We start from the raw sequence: 20,888 nt of genomic DNA, 5'->3' as shown, positions 1-20,888 counted from the left end.
ACAACAAATGGAAACCGGTCTGTTTGCCCAGTGCGATGTCCATTAGTTCCCTGTTGAAAATCACAGTGGGTGCGCTGTGCTTTAGCAGTATTCTACAGTTTTATGTCTTTTCCAGGAAGGCAACGACACCCACTCATGGTGGAAAAACAGTCTGCCCCTCTTTGGCAAAAAAACCTTGATCATTTTTACATCAAACCCTAACCCTAACCCTAGCTTTAAACCTCTGGTCCAAACCCATAACGAAAGGCAATCCAAAACAAGACAAGCACCTCATTTGTGGAATTAAAACACACTCTCCAATTGGCAGTTGCTTGAAGGCTTTTTCCTCTGAGCTAGGTTTAGGGACAGAATTTAGAATTTGGTAACAAATCAAAAACAACGTGTCAAAAGAGGGTGTCGCTAACGGAGCTCTTACATGCTACATCAAAATGCGTCAGCACAAATCACAGCACTTTTTTTCAATGAATGATTATAAGCACACTGGTCACAAAGTAGGACTCATTCCTCAAAAGCTACCAGTTGATGAGGTGCCAGCCACTTTGTCGTTCGCCGCGGACGTCCACGACACCCAGCCAAACAAAACGAGACGTCGCGCTGTACCACCGCCGCCACCGTCCAGACAAAGGTATTACTGAACTATGCAGTTGTTTCTCTGCAACAGAGAAACTGCTCAAGCCACCGTCCTTTTATGCGTACCTCTCTTTCAACAAAGCACCTCAGGGGAGAGCGCGAACGCAGCCCCCCACTACCAGAAATTATGCAGTCGAGATTCCCGCGTTTGCGGAATTCGCAAGGGTCAGCACAGCCCAAGTGCAATGATTGAGCCTCGCCTTGGGCGAACCACCTTCCTGAGCGTGGTCTCACCCCTGCCAGGTAAGTATGCTTTGGGAAAGCAGATGTAGAGGGACCCTCTCCCCACTGCAGAACCCAGGAAAAGGATAAGGATAAAGCTCAGGGGGCGGGGTAGACCATGACAAGCAGGAAGGAAGGGAGAGTTAGGGGGCGGGATTGCAGGGCAATGGACTTGATCAAAGGTAAAGGAAGGGGCTGAAGGAAATTCTGGTCAAAAATCCCTATGTGTAGCATCCTCTACCATCCCAACTGGATATGAATTGATCCACTACCGGCAAGCATCGTTCACCCGTTCACGGACCGATACCTACGTGTGGAGAGAGCCTACGTGAATTTTTCACGATTTCTGTATTTAAACAACAAATGGAAACCGGTCTGTTTGCCCAGTGCGATGTCCATTAGTTCCCTGTTGAAAATCACAGTGGGTGCGCAGTGCTTTAGCAGTATTCTACAGTTTTATGTCTTTTCCAGGAAGGCAACGACACCCACTCATGGTGGAAAAACAGTCTGCCCCTCTCTGGCAAAAAAACCTTGATCATTTTTACATCAAACCCTAACCCTAACCCTAGCTTTAAACCTCTGGTCCAAACCCATAACGAAAGGCAATCCAAAACAAGACAAGCACCTCATTTGTGGAATTAAAACACACTCTCCAATTGGCAGTTGCTTGAAGGCTTTTTCCTCTGAGCTAGGTTTAGGGACAGAATTTAGAATTTGGTAACAAATCAAAAACAACGTGTCAAAAGAGGGTGTCGCTAACGGAGCTCTTACATGCTACATCAAAATGCGTCAGTACAAATCACAGCACTTTTTTTCAATGAATGATTATAAGCACACTGGTCACAAAGTAGGACTCATTCCTCAAAAGCTACAAGTTGATGAGGTGCCAGCCACTTTGTCGTTCGCCGCGGACGTCCGCGACACCCAGCCAAACAAAACGAGACGTCGCACTGTACCACCGCCGCCACCGTCCAGACAAAGGTATTACTGAACTATGCAGTTGTTTCTCTGCAACAGAGAAACTGCTCAAGCCACCATCCTTTTATGCGTACCTCTCTTTCAACAAAGCACCTCCGAGGAGAGCGCGAACGCAGTCCCCCACTACCAGAAATTATGCAGTCGAGATTCCCGCGTTTGCGGAATTCGCAAGGGTCAGCACAGCCCAAGTGCAATGACTGAGCCTCGCCTTGGGCGAACCACCGTCCTGATCGTGGTCTCACCCCTGCCAGGTAAGTATGCTTTGGGAAAGCAGATGTAGAGGGACCCTCTCCCCACTGCAGAACACAGGAAAAGGATAAGGATAAAGATCAGGGGGCGGGGTAGACCATGACAAGCAGGAAGGAAGGGAGAGTTAGGGGGCGGGATTGCAGGGCAATGGACTTGATCAAAGGTAAAGGAAGGGGCTGAAGGAAATTCTGGTCAAAAATCCCTATGTGTAGCATCCTCTACCATCCCAACTGGATATGAATTGATCCACTACCGGCAAGCATCGTTCACCCGTTCACGGACCGATACCTACGTGTGGAGAGAGCCTACGTGAATTTTTCACGATTTCTGTATTTAAACAACAAATGGAAACCGGTCTGTTTGCCCAGTGCGATGTCCATTAGTTCCCTGTTGAAAATCACAGTGGGTGCGCTGTGCTTTAGCAGTATTCTACAGTTTTATGTCTTTTCCAGGAAGGCAATGACACCCACTCATGGTGGAAAAACAGTCTGCCCCTCTTTGGCAAAAAAACCTTGATCATTTTTACATCAAACCCTAACCCTAACCCTAGCTTTAAACCTCTGGTCCAAACCCATAACGAAAGGCAATCCAAAACAAGACAAGCACCTCATTTGTGGAATTAAAACACACTCTCCAATTGGCAGTTGCTTGAAGGCTTTTTCCTCTGAGCTAGGTTTAGGGACAGAATTTAGAATTTGGTAACAAATCAAAAACAACGTGTCAAAAGAGGGTGTCGCTAACGGAGCTCTTACATGCTACATCAAAATGCGTCAGCACAAATCACAGCACTTTTTTTCAATGAATGATTATAAGCACACTGGTCACAAAGTAGGACTCATTCCTCAAAAGCTACCAGTTGATGAGATGCCAGCCACTTTGTCGTTCGCCGCGGACGTCCACGACACCCAGCCAAACAAAACGAGACGTTGCGCTGTACCACCGCCGCCACCGTCCAGACAAAGGTATTACTGAACTATGCAGTTGTTTCTCTGCAACAGAGAAACTGCTCAAGCCACCGTCCTTTTATGCGTACCTCTCTTTCAACAAAGCACCTCAGGGGAGAGCGCGAACGCAGCCCCCCACTACCAGAAATTATGCAGTCGAGATTCCCGCGTTTGCGGAATTCGCAAGGGTCAGCACAGCCCAAGTGCAATGATTGAGCCTCGCCTTGGGCGAACCACCTTCCTGAGCGTGGTCTCACCCCTGCCAGGTAAGTATGCTTTGGGAAAGCAGATGTAGAGGGACCCTCTCCCCACTGCAGAACCCAGGAAAAGGATAAGGATAAAGCTCAGGGGGCGGGGTAGACCATGACAAGCAGGAAGGAAGGGAGAGTTAGGGGGCGGGATTGCAGGGCAATGGACTTGATCAAAGGTAAAGGAAGGGGCTGAAGGAAATTCTGGTCAAAAATCCCTATGTGTAGCATCCTCTACCATCCCAACTGGATATGAATTGATCCACTACCGGCAAGCATCGTTCACCCGTTCACGGACCGATACCTACGTGTGGAGAGAGCCTACGTGAATTTTTCACGATTTCTGTATTTAAACAACAAATGGAAACCGGTCTGTTTGCCCAGTGCGATGTCCATTAGTTCCCTGTTGAAAATCACAGTGGGTGCGCAGTGCTTTAGCAGTATTCTACAGTTTTATGTCTTTTCCAGGAAGGCAACGACACCCACTCATGGTGGAAAAACAGTCTGCCCCTCTCTGGCAAAAAAACCTTGATCATTTTTACATCAAACCCTAACCCTAACCCTAGCTTTAAACCTCTGGTCCAAACCCATAACGAAAGGCAATCCAAAACAAGACAAGCACCTCATTTGTGGAATTAAAACACACTCTCCAATTGGCAGTTGCTTGAAGGCTTTTTCCTCTGAGCTAGGTTTAGGGACAGAATTTAGAATTTGGTAACAAATCAAAAACAACGTGTCAAAAGAGGGTGTCGCTAACGGAGCTCTTACATGCTACATCAAAATGCGTCAGTACAAATCACAGCACTTTTTTTCAATGAATGATTATAAGCACACTGGTCACAAAGTAGGACTCATTCCTCAAAAGCTACCAGTTGATGAGGTGCCAGCCACTTTGTCGTTCACCGTGGACGTCCGCGACACCCAGCCAAACAAAACGAGACGTCGCGCTGTACCACCGCCACCACCGTCCAGACAAAGGTATTACTGAACTATGCAGTTGTTTCTCTGCAACAGAGAAACTGCTCAAGCCACCATCCTTTTATGCGTACCTCTCTTTCAACAAAGCACCTCCGAGGAGAGCGCGAACGCAGTCCCCCACTACCAGAAATTATGCAGTCGAGATTCCCGCGTTTGCGGAATTCGCAAGGGTCAGCACAGCCCAAGTGCAATGACTGAGCCTCGCCTTGGGCGAACCACCGTCCTGATCGTGGTCTCACCCCTGCCAGGTAAGTATGCTTTGGGAAAGCAGATGTAGAGGGACCCTCTCCCCACTGCAGAACACAGGAAAAGGATAAGGATAAAGATCAGGGGGCGGGGTAGACCATGACAAGCAGGAAGGAAGGGAGAGTTAGGGGGCGGGATTGCAGGGCAATGGACTTGATCAAAGGTAAAGGAAGGGGCTGAAGGAAATTCTGGTCAAAAATCCCTATGTGTAGCATCCTCTACCATCCCAACTGGATATGAATTGATCCACTACCGGCAAGCATCGTTCACCCGTTCACTGACCGATACCTACGTGTGGAGAGAGCCTACGTGAATTTTTCACGATTTCTGTATTTAAACAACAAATGGAAACCGGTCTGTTTGCCCAGTGCGATGTCCATTAGTTCCCTGTTGAAAATCACAGTGGGTGCGCTGTGCTTTAGCAGTATTCTACAGTTTTATGTCTTTTCCAGGAAGGCAACGACACCCACTCATGGTGGAAAAACAGTCTGCCCCTCTTTGGCAAAAAAACCTTGATCATTTTTACATCAAACCCTAACCCTAACCCTAGCTTTAAACCTCTGGTCCAAACCCATAACGAAAGGCAATCCAAAACAAGACAAGCACCTCATTTGTGGAATTAAAACACACTCTCCAATTGGCAGTTGCTTGAAGGCTTTTTCCTCTGAGCTAGGTTTAGGGACAGAATTTAGAATTTGGTAACAAATCAAAAACAACGTGTCAAAAGAGGGTGTCGCTAACGGAGCTCTTACATGCTACATCAAAATGCGTCAGCACAAATCACAGCACTTTTTTTCAATGAATGATTATAAGCACACTGGTCACAAAGTAGGACTCATTCCTCAAAAGCTACCAGTTGATGAGGTGCCAGCCACTTTGTCGTTCGCCGCGGACGTCCACGACACCCAGCCAAACAAAACGAGACGTCGCGCTGTACCACCGCCGCCACCGTCCAGACAAAGGTATTACTGAACTATGCAGTTGTTTCTCTGCAACAGAGAAACTGCTCAAGCCACCGTCCTTTTATGCGTACCTCTCTTTCAACAAAGCACCTCAGGGGAGAGCGCGAACGCAGCCCCCCACTACCAGAAATTATGCAGTCGAGATTCCCGCGTTTGCGGAATTCGCAAGGGTCAGCACAGCCCAAGTGCAATGATTGAGCCTCGCCTTGGGCGAACCACCTTCCTGAGCGTGGTCTCACTCCTGCCAGGTAAGTATGCTTTGGGAAAGCAGATGTAGAGGGACCCTCTCCCCACTGCAGAACCCAGGAAAAGGATAAGGATAAAGCTCAGGGGGCGGGGTAGACCATGACAAGCAGGAAGGAAGGGAGAGTTAGGGGGCGGGATTGCAGGGCAATGGACTTGATCAAAGGTAAAGGAAGGGGCTGAAGGAAATTCTGGTCAAAAATCCCTATGTGTAGCATCCTCTACCATCCCAACTGGATATGAATTGATCCACTACCGGCAAGCATCGTTCACCCGTTCACGGACCGATACCTACGTGTGGAGAGAGCCTACGTGAATTTTTCACGATTTCTGTATTTAAACAACAAATGGAAACCGGTCTGTTTGCCCAGTGCGATGTCCATTAGTTCCCTGTTGAAAATCACAGTGGGTGCGCAGTGCTTTAGCAGTATTCTACAGTTTTATGTCTTTTCCAGGAAGGCAACGACACCCACTCATGGTGGAAAAACAGTCTGCCCCTCTCTGGCAAAAAAACCTTGATCATTTTTACATCAAACCCTAACCCTAACCCTAGCTTTAAACCTCTGGTCCAAACCCATAACGAAAGGCAATCCAAAACAAGACAAGCACCTCATTTGTGGAATTAAAACACACTCTCCAATTGGCAGTTGCTTGAAGGCTTTTTCCTCTGAGCTAGGTTTAGGGACAGAATTTAGAATTTGGTAACAAATCAAAAACAACGTGTCAAAAGAGGGTGTCGCTAACGGAGCTCTTACATGCTACATCAAAATGCGTCAGTACAAATCACAGCACTTTTTTTCAATGAATGATTATAAGCACACTGGTCACAAAGTAGGACTCATTCCTCAAAAGCTACAAGTTGATGAGGTGCCAGCCACTTTGTCGTTCGCCGCGGACGTCCGCGACACCCAGCCAAACAAAACGAGACGTCGCACTGTACCACCGCCGCCACCGTCCAGACAAAGGTATTACTGAACTATGCAGTTGTTTCTCTGCAACAGAGAAACTGCTCAAGCCACCATCCTTTTATGCGTACCTCTCTTTCAACAAAGCACCTCCGAGGAGAGCGCGAACGCAGTCCCCCACTACCAGAAATTATGCAGTCGAGATTCCCGCGTTTGCGGAATTCGCAAGGGTCAGCACAGCCCAAGTGCAATGACTGAGCCTCGCCTTGGGCGAACCACCGTCCTGATCGTGGTCTCACCCCTGCCAGGTAAGTATGCTTTGGGAAAGCAGATGTAGAGGGACCCTCTCCCCACTGCAGAACACAGGAAAAGGATAAGGATAAAGATCAGGGGGCGGGGTAGACCATGACAAGCAGGAAGGAAGGGAGAGTTAGGGGGCGGGATTGCAGGGCAATGGACTTGATCAAAGGTAAAGGAAGGGGCTGAAGGAAATTCTGGTCAAAAATCCCTATGTGTAGCATCCTCTACCATCCCAACTGGATATGAATTGATCCACTACCGGCAAGCATCGTTCACCCGTTCACGGACCGATACCTACGTGTGGAGAGAGCCTACGTGAATTTTTCACGATTTCTGTATTTAAACAACAAATGGAAACCGGTCTGTTTGCCCAGTGCGATGTCCATTAGTTCCCTGTTGAAAATCACAGTGGGTGCGCTGTGCTTTAGCAGTATTCTACAGTTTTATGTCTTTTCCAGGAAGGCAATGACACCCACTCATGGTGGAAAAACAGTCTGCCCCTCTTTGGCAAAAAAACCTTGATCATTTTTACATCAAACCCTAACCCTAACCCTAGCTTTAAACCTCTGGTCCAAACCCATAACGAAAGGCAATCCAAAACAAGACAAGCACCTCATTTGTGGAATTAAAACACACTCTCCAATTGGCAGTTGCTTGAAGCCTTTTTCCTCTGAGCTAGGTTTAGGGACAGAATTTAGAATTTGGTAACAAATCAAAAACAACGTGTCAAAAGAGGGTGTCGCTAACGGAGCTCTTACATGCTACATCAAAATGCGTCAGCACAAATCACAGCACTTTTTTTCAATGAATGATTATAAGCACACTGGTCACAAAGTAGGACTCATTCCTCAAAAGCTACCAGTTGATGAGATGCCAGCCACTTTGTCGTTCGCCGCGGACGTCCACGACACCCAGCCAAACAAAACGAGACGTTGCGCTGTACCACCGCCGCCACCGTCCAGACAAAGGTATTACTGAACTATGCAGTTGTTTCTCTGCAACAGAGAAACTGCTCAAGCCACCGTCCTTTTATGCGTACCTCTCTTTCAACAAAGCACCTCAGGGGAGAGCGCGAACGCAGCCCCCCACTACCAGAAATTATGCAGTCGAGATTCCCGCGTTTGCGGAATTCGCAAGGGTCAGCACAGCCCAAGTGCAATGATTGAGCCTCGCCTTGGGCGAACCACCTTCCTGAGCGTGGTCTCACCCCTGCCAGGTAAGTATGCTTTGGGAAAGCAGATGTAGAGGGACCCTCTCCCCACTGCAGAACCCAGGAAAAGGATAAGGATAAAGCTCAGGGGGCGGGGTAGACCATGACAAGCAGGAAGGAAGGGAGAGTTAGGGGGCGGGATTGCAGGGCAATGGACTTGATCAAAGGTAAAGGAAGGGGCTGAAGGAAATTCTGGTCAAAAATCCCTATGTGTAGCATCCTCTACCATCCCAACTGGATATGAATTGATCCACTACCGGCAAGCATCGTTCACCCGTTCACGGACCGATACCTACGTGTGGAGAGAGCCTACGTGAATTTTTCACGATTTCTGTATTTAAACAACAAATGGAAACCGGTCTGTTTGCCCAGTGCGATGTCCATTAGTTCCCTGTTGAAAATCACAGTGGGTGCGCAGTGCTTTAGCAGTATTCTACAGTTTTATGTCTTTTCCAGGAAGGCAACGACACCCACTCATGGTGGAAAAACAGTCTGCCCCTCTCTGGCAAAAAAACCTTGATCATTTTTACATCAAACCCTAACCCTAACCCTAGCTTTAAACCTCTGGTCCAAACCCATAACGAAAGGCAATCCAAAACAAGACAAGCACCTCATTTGTGGAATTAAAACACACTCTCCAATTGGCAGTTGCTTGAAGGCTTTTTCCTCTGAGCTAGGTTTAGGGACAGAATTTAGAATTTGGTAACAAATCAAAAACAACGTGTCAAAAGAGGGTGTCGCTAACGGAGCTCTTACATGCTACATCAAAATGCGTCAGTACAAATCACAGCACTTTTTTTCAATGAATGATTATAAGCACACTGGTCACAAAGTAGGACTCATTCCTCAAAAGCTACCAGTTGATGAGGTGCCAGCCACTTTGTCGTTCACCGTGGACGTCCGCGACACCCAGCCAAACAAAACGAGACGTCGCGCTGTACCACCGCCACCACCGTCCAGACAAAGGTATTACTGAACTATGCAGTTGTTTCTCTGCAACAGAGAAACTGCTCAAGCCATCTTTCTTTTATGCGTACCTCTCTTTCAACAAAGCACCTCAGGGGAGAGCGCGAACGCAGTCCCCCACTACCAGAAATTATGCAGTCGAGATTCCCGCATTTGGGGAATTCGCAAGGGTCAGCACAGCCCAAGTGCAATGACTGAGCCTCGCCTTGGGCGAACCACCTTTCTGAGCGTGGTCTCACCCCTGCCAGGTAAGTATGCTTTGGGAAAGCAGATGTAGAGGGACCCTCTCCCCACTGCAGAACCCAGGAAAAGGATAAGGATAAAGATCAGGGGGCGGGGTAGACCATGACAAGCAGGAAGGAAGGGAGAGTTAGGGGGCGGGATTGCAGGGCAATGGACTTGATCAAAGGTAAAGGAAGGGGCTGAAGGAAATTCTGGTCAAAAATCCCTATGTGTAGCATCCTCTACCATCCCAACTGGATATGAATTGATCCACTACCGGCAAGCATCGTTCACCCGTTCACGGACCGATACCTACGTGTGGAGAGAGCCTACGTGAATTTTTCACGATTTCTGTATTTAAACAACAAATGGAAACCGGTCTGTTTGCCCAGTGCGATGTCCATTAGTTCCCTGTTGAAAATCACAGTGGGTGCGCAGTGCTTTAGCAGTATTCTACAGTTTTATGTCTTTTCCAGGAAGGCAACGACACCCACTCATGGTGAAAAAACAGTCTGCCCCTCTCTGGCAAAAAAACCTTGATCATTTTTACATCAAACCCTAACCCTAACCCTAGCTTTAAACCTCTGGTCCAAACCCATAACGAAAGGCAATCCAAAACAAGACAAGCACCTCATTTGTGGAATTAAAACACACTCTCCAATTGGCAGTTGCTTGAAGGCTTTTTCCTCTGAGCTAGGTTTAGGGACAGAATTTAGAATTTGGTAACAAATCAAAAACAACGTGTCAAAAGAGGGTGTCGCTAACGGAGCTCTTACATGCTACATCAAAATGCGTCAGCACAAATCACAGCACTTTTTTTCAATGAATGATTATAAGCACACTGGTCACAAAGTAGGACTCATTCCTCAAAAGCTACCAGTTGATGAGGTGCCAGCCACTTTGTCGTTCGCCGCGGACATCCACGACACCCAGCCAAACAAAACGAGACGTTGCGCTGTACCACCGCCGCCACCGTCCAGACAAAGGTATTACTGAACTATGCAGTTGTTTCTCTGCAACAGAGAAACTGCTCAAGCCACCGTCCTTTTATGCGTACCTCTCTTTCAACAAAGCACCTCAGGGGAGAGCGCGAACGCAGCCCCCCACTACCAGAAATTATGCAGTCGAGATTCCCGCGTTTGCGGAATTCGCAAGGGTCAGCACAGCCCAAGTGCAATGATTGAGCCTCGCCTTGGGCGAACCACCTTCCTGAGCGTGGTCTCACCCCTGCCAGGTAAGTATGCTTTGGGAAAGCAGATGTAGAGGGACCCTCTCCCCACTGCAGAACCCAGGAAAAGGATAAGGATAAAGCTCAGGGGGCGGGGTAGACCATGACAAGCAGGAAGGAAGGGAGAGTTAGGGGGCGGGATTGCAGGGCAATGGACTTGATCAAAGGTAAAGGAAGGGGCTGAAGGAAATTCTGGTCAAAAATCCCTATGTGTAGCATCCTCTACCATCCCAACTGGATATGAATTGATCCACTACCGGCAAGCATCGTTCACCCGTTCACGGACCGATACCTACGTGTGGAGAGAGCCTACGTGAATTTTTCACGATTTCTGTATTTAAACAACAAATGGAAACCGGTCTGTTTGCCCAGTGCGATGTCCATTAGTTCCCTGTTGAAAATCACAGTGGGTGCGCAGTGCTTTAGCAGTATTCTACAGTTTTATGTCTTTTCCAGGAAGGCAACGACACCCACTCATGGTGGAAAAACAGTCTGCCCCTCTCTGGCAAAAAAACCTTGATCATTTTTACATCAAACCCTAACCCTAACCCTAGCTTTAAACCTCTGGTCCAAACCCATAACGAAAGGCAATCCAAAACAAGACAAGCACCTCATTTGTGGAATTAAAACACACTCTCCAATTGGCAGTTGCTTGAAGGCTTTTTCCTCTGAGCTAGGTTTAGGGACAGAATTTAGAATTTGGTAACAAATCAAAAACAACGTGTCAAAAGAGGGTGTCGCTAACGGAGCTCTTACATGCTACATCAAAATGCGTCAGTACAAATCACAGCACTTTTTTTCAATGAATGATTATAAGCACACTTGTCACAAAGTAGGACTCATTCCTCAAAAGCTACCAGTTGATGAGGTGCCAGCCACTTTGTCGTTCACCGTGGACGTCCGCGACACCCAGCCAAACAAAACGAGACGTCGCGCTGTACCACCGCCACCACCGTCCAGACAAAGGTATTACTGAACTATGCAGTTGTTTCTCTGCAACAGAGAAACTGCTCAAGCCATCTTTCTTTTATGCGTACCTCTCTTTCAACAAAGCACCTCAGGGGAGAGCGCGAACGCAGTCCCCCACTACCAGAAATTATGCAGTCGAGATTCCCGCATTTGGGGAATTCGCAAGGGTCAGCACAGCCCAAGTGCAATGACTGAGCCTCGCCTTGGGCGAACCACCTTTCTGAGCGTGGTCTCACCCCTGCCAGGTAAGTATGCTTTGGGAAAGCAGATGTAGAGGGACCCTCTCCCCACTGCAGAACCCAGGAAAAGGATAAGGATAAAGATCAGGGGGCGGGGTAGACCATGACAAGCAGGAAGGAAGGGAGAGTTAGGGGGCGGGATTGCAGGGCAATGGACTTGATCAAAGGTAAAGGAAGGGGCTGAAGGAAATTCTGGTCAAAAATCCCTATGTGTAGCATCCTCTACCATCCCAACTGGATATGAATTGATCCACTACCGGCAAGCATCGTTCACCCGTTCACGGACCGATACCTACGTGTGGAGAGAGCCTACGTGAATTTTTCACGATTTCTGTATTTAAACAACAAATGGAAACCGGTCTGTTTGCCCAGTGCGATGTCCATTAGTTCCCTGTTGAAAATCACAGTGGGTGCGCAGTGCTTTAGCAGTATTCTACAGTTTTATGTCTTTTCCAGGAAGGCAACGACACCCACTCATGGTGGAAAAACAGTCTGCCCCTCTCTGGCAAAAAAACCTTGATCATTTTTACCTCAAACCCTAACCCTAACCCTAGCTTTAAACCTCTGGTCCAAACCCATAACGAAAGGCAATCCAAAACAAGACAAGCACCTCATTTGTGGAATTAAAACACACTCTCCAATTGGCAGTTGCTTGAAGGCTTTTTCCTCTGAGCTAGGTTTAGGGACAGAATTTAGAATTTGGTAACAAATCAAAAACAACGTGTCAAAAGAGGGTGTCGCTAACGGAGCTCTTACATGCTACATCAAAATGCGTCAGTACAAATCACAGCACTTTTTTTCAATGAATGATTATAAGCACACTGGTCACAAAGTAGGACTCATTCCTCAAAAGCTACCAGTTGATGAGGTGCCAGCCACTTTGTCGTTCACCGTGGACGTCCGCGACACCCAGCCAAACAAAACGAGACGTCGCGCTGTACCACCGCCACCACCGTCCAGACAAAGGTATTACTGAACTATGCAGTTGTTTCTCTGCAACAGAGAAACTGCTCAAGCCACCGTCCTTTTCTGCGTACCTCTCTTTCAACAAAGCACCTCAGGGGAGAGCGGGAACGCAGTCCCCCACTACCAGAAATTATGCAGTCGAGATTCCCGCGTTTGCGGAATTCGCAAGGGTCAGCACAGCCCAAGTGCAATGACTGAGCCTCGCCTTGGGCGAACCACCTTCCTGAGCGTGGTCTCACCCCTGCCAGGTAAGTATGCTTTGGGAAAGCAGATGTAGAGGGACCCTCTCCCCACTGCAGAACCCAGGAAAAGGATAAGGATAAAGAGCAGGGGGCGGGGTAGACCATGACAAGCAGGAAGGAAGGGAGAGTTAGGGGGCGGGATTGCAGGGCAATGGACTTGATCAAAGGTAAGGGAAGGGGCTGAAGGAAATTCTGGTCAAAAATCCCTATGTGTAGCAACCTCTACCATCCCCACTGGATATGAATTGATCCACTACCGGCAAGCATCGTTCACCCGATCACGGACCGATACCTACGTGTGGAGAGAGCCTACGTGAATTTTTCACGATTTCTGTATTTAAACAACAAATGGAAACCGGTCTGTTTGCCCAGTGCGATGTCCATTAGTTCCCTGTTGAAAATCACAGTGGGTGCGCAGTGCTTTAGCAGTATTTTACAGTTTTATGTCTTTTCCAGGAAGGCAACGACACCCACTCATGGTGGAAAAACAGTCTGCCCCTCTCTGGCAAAAAAACCTTGATCATTTTTACATCAAACCCTAACCCTAACCCTAGCTTTAAACCTCTGGTCCAAACCCATAACGAAAGGCAATCCAAAACAAGACAAGCACCTCATTTGTGGAATTAAAACACACTCTCCAATTGGCAGTTGCTTGAAGGCTTTTTCCTCTGAGCTAGGTTTAGGGACAGAATTTAGAATTTGGTAACAAATCAAAAACAACGTGTCAAAAGAGGGTGTCGCTAACGGAGCTCTTAAATGCTACATCAAAATGCGTCAGTACAAATCACAGCACTTTTTTTCAATGAATGATTATAAGCACACTGGTCACAAAGTAGGACTCATTCCTCAAAAGCTACCAGTTGATGAGGTGCCAGCCACTTTGTCGTTCGCCGCGGACGTCCGCGACACCCAGCCAAACAAAACGAGACGTCGCGCTGTACCACCGCCGCCACCGTCCAGACAAAGGTATTACTGAACTATGCAGTTGTTTCTCTGCAACAGAGAAACTGCTCAAGCCACCGTCCTTTTATGCGTACCTCTCTTTCAACAAAGCACCTCAGGGGAGAGCGCGAACGCAGTCCCCCACTACCAGAAATTATGCAATCGAGATTCCCGCGTTTGCGGAATTCGCAAGGGTCAGCACAGCCCAAGTGCAATGACTGAGCCTCGCCTTGGGCGAACCACCTTCCTGATCGTGGTCTCACCCCTGCCAGGTAAGTATGCTTTGGGAAAGCAGATGTAGAGGGACCCTCTCCCCACTGCAGAACACAGGAAAAGGATAAGGATAAAGATCAGGGGGCGGGGTAGACCATGACAAGCAGGAAGGAAGGGAGAGTTAGGGGGCGGGATTGCAGGGCAATGGACTTGATCAAAGGTAAGGGAAGGGGCTGAAGGAAATTCTGGTCAAAAATCCCTATGTGTAGCACCCTCTACCATCCCCACTGGATATGAATTGATCCACTACCGGCAAGCATCGTTCACCCGATCACGGACCGATACCTACGTGTGGAGAGAGCCTACGTGAATTTTTCACGATTTCTGTATTTAAACAACAAATGGAAACCGGTCTGTTTGCCCAGTGCGATGTCCATTAGTTCCCTGTTGAAAATCACAGTGGGTGCGCAGTGCTTTAGCAGTATTCTACAGTTTTATGTCTTTTCCAGGAAGGCAACGACACCCACTCATGGTGGAAAAACAGTCTGCCCCTCTCTGGCAAAAAAACCTTGATCATTTTTACATCAAACCCTAACCCTAACCCTAGCTTTAAACCTCTGGTCCAAACCCATAATGAAAGGCAATCCAAAACAAGACAAGCACCTCATTTGTGGAATTAAAACACACTCTCCAATTGGCAGTTGCTTGAAGGCTTTTTCCTCTGAGCTAGGTTTAGGGACAGAATTTAGAATTTGGTAACAAATCAAAAACAACGTGTCAAAAGAGGGTGTCGCTAACGGAGCTCTTACATGCTACATCAAAATGCGTCAGTACAAATCACAGCACTTTTTTTCAATGAATGATTATAAGCACACTGGTCACAAAGTAGGACTCATTCCTCAAAAGCTACCAGTTGATGAGGTGCCAGCTACTTTGTCGTTCGCCGCGGACGTCCGCGACACCCAGCCAAACAAAACGAGACGTCGCGCTGTACCACCGCCACCACCGTCCAGACAAAGGTATAGTAATACTATTGCAGTTGTTTCTCTGCAACAGAGAAACTGCTCAAGCCATCTTTCTTTTATGCGTACCTCTCTTTCAACAAAGCACCTCAGGGGAGAGCGCGAACGCAGTCCCCCACTACCAGAAATTATGCAGTCGAGATTCCCGCATTTGGGGAATTTGCAATGGTCAGCACAGCCCAAGTGCAATGACTGAGCCTCGCCTTGGGCGAACCACCTTCCTGATCATGGTCTTACCCCTGCCAGGTAAGTATGCTTTGGGAAAGCAGATGTAGAGGGACCCTCTCCCCACTGCAGAACACAGGAAAAGGATAAGGATAAAGATCAGGGGGCGGGGTAGACCATGACAAGCAGGAAGGAAGGGAGAGTTAGGGGGCGGGATTGCAGGGCAATGGACTTGATCAAAGGTAAGGGAAGGGGCTGAAGGAAATTCTGGTCAAAAATCCCTGTGTAGCACCCTCTACCATCCCCACTGGATATGAATTGATCCACTACCGGCAAGCATCGTTCACCCGATCACGGACCGATACCTACGTGTGGAGAGAGCCTACGTGAATTTTTCACGATTTCTGTATTTAAACAACAAATGGAAACCGGTCTGTTTGCCCAGTGCGATGTCCATTAGTTCCCTGTTGAAAATCACAGTGGGTGCGCAGTGCTTTAGCAGTATTCTACAGTTTTATGTCTTTTCCAGGAAGGCAACGACACCCACTCATGGTGGAAAAACAGTCTGCCCCTCTCTGGCAAAAAAACCTTGATCATTTTTACCTCAAACCCTAACCCTAACCCTAGCTTTAAACCTCTGGTCCAAACCCATAACGAAAGGCAATCCAAAACAAGACAAGCACCTCATTTGTGGAATTAAAACACACTCTCCAATTGGCAGTTGCTTGAAGGCTTTTTCCTCTGAGCTAGGTTTAGGGACAGAATTTAGAATTTGGTAACAAATCAAAAACAACGTGTCAAAAGAGGGTGTCGCTAACGGAGCTCTTACATGCTACATCAAAATGCGTCAGTACAAATCACAGCACTTTTTTTCAATGAATGATTATAAGCACACTGGTCACAAAGTAGGACTCATTCCTCAAAAGCTACCAGTTGATGAGGTGCCAGCCACTTTGTCGTTCACCGTGGACGTCCGCGACACCCAGCCAAACAAAACGAGACGTCGCGCTGTACCACCGCCACCACCGTCCAGACAAAGGTATTACTGAACTATGCAGTTGTTTCTCTGCAACAGAGAAACTGCTCAAGCCATTTTTCTTTTATGCGTACCTCTCTTTCAACAAAGCACCTCAGGGGAGAGCGCGAACGCAGTCCCCCACTACCAGAAATTATGCAGTCGAGATTCCCGCATTTGGGGAATTCGCAAGGGTCAGCACAGCCCAAGTGCAATGACTGAGCCTCGCCTTGGGTGACCCACCTTCCTGATCATGGTCTCACCCCTGCCAGGTAAGTATGCTTTGAGAAAGCAGATGTAGAGGGACCCTCTCCCCACTGCAGAACACAGGAAAAGGATAAGGATAAAGAGCAGGGGGCGGGGTAGACCATGACAAGCAGGAAGGAAGGGAGAGTTAGGGGGCGGGATTGCAGGGCAATGGACTTGATCAAAGGTAAGGGAAGGGGCTGAAGGAAATTCTGGTCAAAAATCCCTATGTGTAGCACCCTCTACCATCCCCACTGGATATGAATTGATCCACTATCGGCAAGCATCGTTCACCCGATCACGGACCGATACCTACGTGTGGAGAGAGCCTACGTGAATTTTTCACGATTTCTGTATTTAAACAACAAATGGAAACCGGTCTGTTTGCCCAGGGCGATGTCCATTAGTTCCCTGTTGAAAATCACAGTGGGTGCGCAGTGCTTTAGCAGAATTCTACAGTTTTATGTCTTTTCCAGGAAGGCAACGACACCCACTCATGGTGAAAAAACAGTCTGCCCCTCTCTGGCAAAAAAACCTTGATCATTTTTACATCAAACCCTAACCCTAACCCTAGCTTTAAACCTCTGGTCCAAACCCATAACGAAAGGCAATCCAAAACAAGACAAGCACCTCATTTGTGGAATTAAAACACACTCTCCAATTGGCAGTTGCTTGAAGGCTTTGTCCTCTGAGCTAGGTTTAGGGACAGAATTTAGAATTTGGTAACAAATCAAAAACAACGTGTCAAAAGAGGGTGTCGCTATCGGAGCTCTTAAATGCTACATCAAAATGCGTCAGTACAAATCACAGCACTTTTTTTCAATGAATGATTATAAGCACACTGGTCACAAAGTAGGACTCATTCCTCAAAAGCTACCAGTTGATGAGGTGCCAGCCACTTTGTCGTTCGCCGCGGACGTCCGCGACACCCAGCCAAACAAAACGAGACGTCGCGCTGTACCACCGCCGCCACCGTCCAGACAAAGGTATTACTGAACTATGCAGTTGTTTCTCTGCAACAGAGAAACTGCTCAAGCCACCGTCCTTTTCTGCGTACCTCTCTTTCAACAAAGCACCTCAGGGGAGAGCGGGAACGCAGTCCCCCACTACCAGAAATTATGCAGTCGAGATTCCCGCGTTTGCGGAATTCGCAAGGGTCAGCACAGCCCAAGTGCAATGACTGAGCCTCGCCTTGGGCGAACCACCTTCCTGAGCGTGGTCTCACCCCTGCCAGGTAAGTATGCTTTGGGAAAGCAGATGTAGAGGGACCCTCTCCCCACTGCAGAACCCAGGAAAAGGATAAGGATAAAGAGCAGGGGGCGGGGTAGACCATGACAAGCAGGAAGGAAGGGAGAGTTAGGGGGCGGGATTGCAGGGCAATGGACTTGATCAAAGGTAAGGGAAGGGGCTGAAGGAAATTCTGGTCAAAAATCCCTATGTGTAGCAACCTCTACCATCCCCACTGGATATGAATTGATCCACTACCGGCAAGCATCGTTCACCCGATCACGGACCGATACCTACGTGTGGAGAGAGCCTACGTGAATTTTTCACGATTTCTGTATTTAAACAACAAATGGAAACCGGTCTGTTTGCCCAGTGCGATGTCCATTAGTTCCCTGTTGAAAATCACAGTGGGTGCGCAGTGCTTTAGCAGTATTTTACAGTTTTATGTCTTTTCCAGGAAGGCAACGACACCCACTCATGGTGGAAAAACAGTCTGCCCCTCTCTGGCAAAAAAACCTTGATCATTTTTACATCAAACCCTAACCCTAACCCTAGCTTTAAACCTCTGGTCCAAACCCATAACGAAAGGCAATCCAAAACAAGACAAGCACCTCATTTGTGGAATTAAAACACACTCTCCAATTGGCAGTTGCTTGAAGGCTTTTTCCTCTGAGCTAGGTTTAGGGACAGAATTTAGAATTTGGTAACAAATCAAAAACAACGTGTCAAAAGAGGGTGTCGCTAACGGAGCTCTTAAATGCTACATCAAAATGCGTCAGTACAAATCACAGCACTTTTTTTCAATGAATGATTATAAGCACACTGGTCACAAAGTAGGACTCATTCCTCAAAAGCTACCAGTTGATGAGGTGCCAGCCACTTTGTCGTTCGCCGCGGACGTCCGCGACACCCAGCCAAACAAAACGAGACGTCGCGCTGTACCACCGCCGCCACCGTCCAGACAAAGGTATTACTGAACTATGCAGTTGTTTCTCTGCAACAGAGAAACTGCTCAAGCCACCGTCCTTTTATGCGTACCTCTCTTTCAACAAAGCACCTCAGGGGAGAGCGCGAACGCAGTCCCCCACTACCAGAAATTATGCAATCGAGATTCCCGCGTTTGCGGAATTCGCAAGGGTCAGCACAGCCCAAGTGCAATGACTGAGCCTCGCCTTGGGCGAACCACCTTCCTGATCGTGGTCTCACCCCTGCCAGGTAAGTATGCTTTGGGAAAGCAGATGTAGAGGGACCCTCTCCCCACTGCAGAACACAGGAAAAGGATAAGGATAAAGATCAGGGGGCGGGGTAGACCATGACAAGCAGGAAGGAAGGGAGAGTTAGGGGGCGGGATTGCAGGGCAATGGACTTGATCAAAGTTAAGGGAAGGGGCTGAAGGAAATTCTGGTCAAAAATCCCTATGTGTAGCACCCTCTACCATCCCCACTGGATATGAATTGATCCACTACCGGCAAGCATCGTTCACCCGATCACGGACCGATACCTACGTGTGGAGAGAGCCTACGTGAATTTTTCACGATTTCTGTATTTAAACAACAAATGGAAACCGGTCTGTTTGCCCAGTGCGATGTCCATTAGTTCCCTGTTGAAAATCACAGTGGGTGCGCAGTGCTTTAGCAGTATTCTACAGTTTTATGTCTTTTCCAGGAAGGCAACGACACCCACTCATGGTGGAAAAACAGTCTGCCCCTCTCTGGCAAAAAAACCTTGATCATTTTTACATCAAACCCTAACCCTAACCCTAGCTTTAAACCTCTGGTCCAAACCCATAATGAAAGGCAATCCAAAACAAGACAAGCACCTCATTTGTGGAATTAAAACACACTCTCCAATTGGCAGTTGCTTGAAGGCTTTTTCCTCTGAGCTAGGTTTAGGGACAGAATTTAGAATTTGGTAACAAATCAAAAACAACGTGTCAAAAGAGGGTGTCGCTAACGGAGCTCTTACATGCTACATCAAAATGCGTCAGTACAAATCACAGCACTTTTTTTCAATGAATGATTATAAGCACACTGGTCACAAAGTAGGACTCATTCCTCAAAAGCTACCAGTTGATGAGGTGCCAGCTACTTTGTCGTTCGCCGCGGACGTCCGCGACACCCAGCCAAACAAAACGAGACGTCGCGCTGTACCACCGCCACCACCGTCCAGACAAAGGTATAGTAATACTATTGCAGTTGTTTCTCTGCAACAGAGAAACTGCTCAAGCCATCTTTCTTTTATGCGTACCTCTCTTTCAACAAAGCACCTCAGGGGAGAGCGCGAACGCAGTCCCCCACTACCAGAAATTATGCAGTCGAGATTCCCGCATTTGGGGAATTTGCAATGGTCAGCACAGCCCAAGTGCAATGACTGAGCCTCGCCTTGGGCGAACCACCTTCCTGATCATGGTCTTACCCCTGCCAGGTAAGTATGCTTTGGGAAAGCAGATGTAGAGGGACCCTCTCCCCACTGCAGAACACAGGAAAAGGATAAGGATAAAGATCAGGGGGCGGGGTAGACCATGACAAGCAGGAAGGAAGGGAGAGTTAGGGGGCGGGATTGCAGGGCAATGGACTTGATCAAAGGTAAGGGAAGGGGCTGAAGGAAATTCTGGTCAAAAATCCCTGTGTAGCACCCTCTACCATCCCCACTGGATATGAATTGATCCACTACCGGCAAGCATCGTTCACCCGATCACGGACCGATACCTACGTGTGGAGAGAGCCTACGTGAATTTTTCACGATTTCTGTATTTAAACAACAAATGGAAACCGGTCTGTTTGCCCAGTGCGATGTCCATTAGTTCCCTGTGGAAAATCACAGTGGGTGCGCAGTGCTTTAGCAGTATTCTACAGTTTTATGTCTTTTCCAGGAAGGCAACGACACCCACTCATGGTGGAAAAACAGTCTGCCCCTCTCTGGCAAAAAAACCTTGATCATTTTTACATCAAACCCTAACCCTAACCCTAGCTTTAAACCTCTGGTCCAAACCCATAACGAAAGGCAATCCAAAACAAGACAAGCACCTCATTTGTGGAATTAAAACACACTCTCCAATTGGCAGTTGCTTGAAGGCTTTTTCCTCTGAGCTAGGTTTAGGGACAGAATTTA

General features: G+C 47.8%; 17 non-coding genes across 17 annotated transcripts; all 17 read right to left on the bottom strand.

The window, feature by feature from the left end:
* Positions 1-717: 717 nt before the first annotated feature.
* On the bottom strand, positions 718-881 carry LOC145656412 (U1 spliceosomal RNA). The gene has a single exon (XR_014122084.1). It is a non-coding gene; the product is annotated as a U1 spliceosomal RNA (small nuclear RNA).
* A 1,044-nt stretch (positions 882-1,925) lies between these two features.
* LOC145656406 (U1 spliceosomal RNA) lies at positions 1,926-2,089 on the bottom strand. The gene has a single exon (XR_014122078.1). It is a non-coding gene; the product is annotated as a U1 spliceosomal RNA (small nuclear RNA).
* A 1,044-nt stretch (positions 2,090-3,133) lies between these two features.
* Positions 3,134-3,297, bottom strand: LOC145656411 (U1 spliceosomal RNA). Its single transcript, XR_014122083.1, has one exon. It is a non-coding gene; the product is annotated as a U1 spliceosomal RNA (small nuclear RNA).
* Positions 3,298-4,341: 1,044 nt separating this feature from the next.
* Positions 4,342-4,505, bottom strand: LOC145656405 (U1 spliceosomal RNA). Its single transcript, XR_014122077.1, has one exon. It is a non-coding gene; the product is annotated as a U1 spliceosomal RNA (small nuclear RNA).
* A 1,044-nt stretch (positions 4,506-5,549) lies between these two features.
* LOC145656449 (U1 spliceosomal RNA) lies at positions 5,550-5,713 on the bottom strand. Its single transcript, XR_014122121.1, has one exon. It is a non-coding gene; the product is annotated as a U1 spliceosomal RNA (small nuclear RNA).
* Positions 5,714-6,757: 1,044 nt separating this feature from the next.
* LOC145656404 (U1 spliceosomal RNA) lies at positions 6,758-6,921 on the bottom strand. The gene has a single exon (XR_014122076.1). It is a non-coding gene; the product is annotated as a U1 spliceosomal RNA (small nuclear RNA).
* A 1,044-nt stretch (positions 6,922-7,965) lies between these two features.
* Positions 7,966-8,129, bottom strand: LOC145656410 (U1 spliceosomal RNA). The gene has a single exon (XR_014122082.1). It is a non-coding gene; the product is annotated as a U1 spliceosomal RNA (small nuclear RNA).
* Positions 8,130-9,173: 1,044 nt separating this feature from the next.
* Positions 9,174-9,337, bottom strand: LOC145656289 (U1 spliceosomal RNA). The gene has a single exon (XR_014121961.1). It is a non-coding gene; the product is annotated as a U1 spliceosomal RNA (small nuclear RNA).
* A 1,044-nt stretch (positions 9,338-10,381) lies between these two features.
* LOC145656409 (U1 spliceosomal RNA) lies at positions 10,382-10,545 on the bottom strand. The gene has a single exon (XR_014122081.1). It is a non-coding gene; the product is annotated as a U1 spliceosomal RNA (small nuclear RNA).
* A 1,044-nt stretch (positions 10,546-11,589) lies between these two features.
* On the bottom strand, positions 11,590-11,753 carry LOC145656288 (U1 spliceosomal RNA). The gene has a single exon (XR_014121960.1). It is a non-coding gene; the product is annotated as a U1 spliceosomal RNA (small nuclear RNA).
* A 1,044-nt stretch (positions 11,754-12,797) lies between these two features.
* Positions 12,798-12,961, bottom strand: LOC145656398 (U1 spliceosomal RNA). Its single transcript, XR_014122070.1, has one exon. It is a non-coding gene; the product is annotated as a U1 spliceosomal RNA (small nuclear RNA).
* A 1,044-nt stretch (positions 12,962-14,005) lies between these two features.
* LOC145656338 (U1 spliceosomal RNA) lies at positions 14,006-14,169 on the bottom strand. Its single transcript, XR_014122010.1, has one exon. It is a non-coding gene; the product is annotated as a U1 spliceosomal RNA (small nuclear RNA).
* A 1,045-nt stretch (positions 14,170-15,214) lies between these two features.
* Positions 15,215-15,378, bottom strand: LOC145656430 (U1 spliceosomal RNA). Its single transcript, XR_014122102.1, has one exon. It is a non-coding gene; the product is annotated as a U1 spliceosomal RNA (small nuclear RNA).
* Positions 15,379-16,420: 1,042 nt separating this feature from the next.
* On the bottom strand, positions 16,421-16,584 carry LOC145656261 (U1 spliceosomal RNA). Its single transcript, XR_014121929.1, has one exon. It is a non-coding gene; the product is annotated as a U1 spliceosomal RNA (small nuclear RNA).
* A 1,044-nt stretch (positions 16,585-17,628) lies between these two features.
* LOC145656397 (U1 spliceosomal RNA) lies at positions 17,629-17,792 on the bottom strand. The gene has a single exon (XR_014122069.1). It is a non-coding gene; the product is annotated as a U1 spliceosomal RNA (small nuclear RNA).
* Positions 17,793-18,836: 1,044 nt separating this feature from the next.
* Positions 18,837-19,000, bottom strand: LOC145656337 (U1 spliceosomal RNA). The gene has a single exon (XR_014122009.1). It is a non-coding gene; the product is annotated as a U1 spliceosomal RNA (small nuclear RNA).
* A 1,045-nt stretch (positions 19,001-20,045) lies between these two features.
* Positions 20,046-20,209, bottom strand: LOC145656428 (U1 spliceosomal RNA). The gene has a single exon (XR_014122100.1). It is a non-coding gene; the product is annotated as a U1 spliceosomal RNA (small nuclear RNA).
* Positions 20,210-20,888: the final 679 nt, after the last annotated feature.

This window comes from Electrophorus electricus, unplaced genomic scaffold (genome assembly GCF_041902795.1).
Source record: "Electrophorus electricus isolate QZ-2024a unplaced genomic scaffold, ASM4190279v1 Scaffold66, whole genome shotgun sequence".
NCBI lineage: Eukaryota > Metazoa > Chordata > Actinopteri > Gymnotiformes > Gymnotidae > Electrophorus > Electrophorus electricus.
The sequence above is the reverse complement of the archived record's forward strand: the minus strand, read 5'-3'. Positions and strand labels throughout refer to the sequence as shown.